Raw genomic sequence first — 1,259 nt, forward strand, 5'->3', positions numbered from 1 at the left:
CAGGATCAACCAGGTAGCCGCACCTGCTGACAGGGTTCGGGGGGCCACGTGCTCATCTCCACGACCGGACAACCTTCGCGCACCCCTCCCTCTCGGGAGCCTGCTGGGGGAAAGAAGCCCACCCGCCTGGGCGGGAGGGCTCGCCGGAGGGGTGGCGAGAGGTGGCAGTCGCATGGGCACTGGCAGGCCCAGCCATCTCCCCCATGAGGAAGAGGTGGGCCGAGGAACAGCCTGAGCGAGATACAGGAGTGCCGGAGCCTGACGGCGGCGGCACCCCTGGGAACGGTCATTCCGAGCTGCTGTGGAAAAATTCTGGGCAGAGAGGGGTGACGGCAGCAGCGTCCGAGGGCCTGGCGCCACCCGACCCCTTCCGCTCGGGATCAGACCACTGGGGGGGCACGAGCTGCCAGAGTCAATCGTCCTTCGCTCTGCTGGGTAGGGTGAAGGGCCTCCCGCCAGGCAACAGGCCCTCGAGTCGGACGGTCCATGTGGGGAGGAAGCTCCTTGCTTGAAACAACAGCCGAGGCTGGCCAAGCAGTCCATCCCTAAACAGACAGAGAGTGCCCAATCGATCAGAGTATGGCCGGGGCATCCCCGGGTAGGCCACCCTGCACGGGGGAATGGCGGCTTCACATTCCTACCCACACCCAGTGCGAGCAGGCTCAAAGGAAAGGCCCATAGGGAAGGAGCTGAGAGGCAGGTGCAGACCCGGACCACCGGGGGCCCCGGCGGGTGGGCCCGGGTGCTGCCTTCCTCCGTCTTGGGATCGCCGGACCTCACGGAGGTCTGACCCAGCAAACCCAGAGAAAAAGGACCATCGGGAAAGGGGCTGAGAGGCAGGTGCGTAACCGGGCCCCTGGGGGCCCTGGCGGGTGGGCCCGGGTGCTGCCTTCCCCCGTCTTGTGATCGCCGGACCTCACGGAGGTCTGACCCAGCAAACTCTGAGAAAAAAAAACATCAGGAAGGGGGCTGAGAGGCAGGTGTGCGTACCCGGGCCCCTGGGGGCCCCGCATTGGGCAAGCCCGGGTGCTGCTTTCCCCTGTCTCGGGATCCCCGGACCTCACGGAGGTCTGACCCAGCAAACTCGGAGAGGAAGGACCATCGGGAAGGGGCTGAGAGGCAGGTGCGTACCCGGGCCCCTGGGCCCGGGTTCTGCCTTCCCCTGTTTCGGTATCGCCGGACCTCACGGCCCTCACTGACCCTCTCCCTAGTAATCTGGAGGAAGGCTACTCCCCTTTCTGGTAACCCGTGCGCTGAGT

The 1,259-nt window shown here is 66.1% G+C and overlaps 1 pseudogene; it reads right to left on the minus strand.

The window, feature by feature from the left end:
* The window catches only part of LOC146789043 (18S ribosomal RNA), a 1,719-nt pseudogene extending 1,703 nt beyond the window's left edge, over window positions 1-16 (minus strand).
* Window positions 17-1,259: the final 1,243 nt, after the last annotated feature.

The sequence above is a fragment of the Triturus cristatus genome, chromosome 10, assembly GCF_964204655.1.
Source record: "Triturus cristatus chromosome 10, aTriCri1.1, whole genome shotgun sequence".
NCBI classification, from domain to species: Eukaryota; Metazoa; Chordata; class Amphibia; order Caudata; family Salamandridae; genus Triturus; species Triturus cristatus.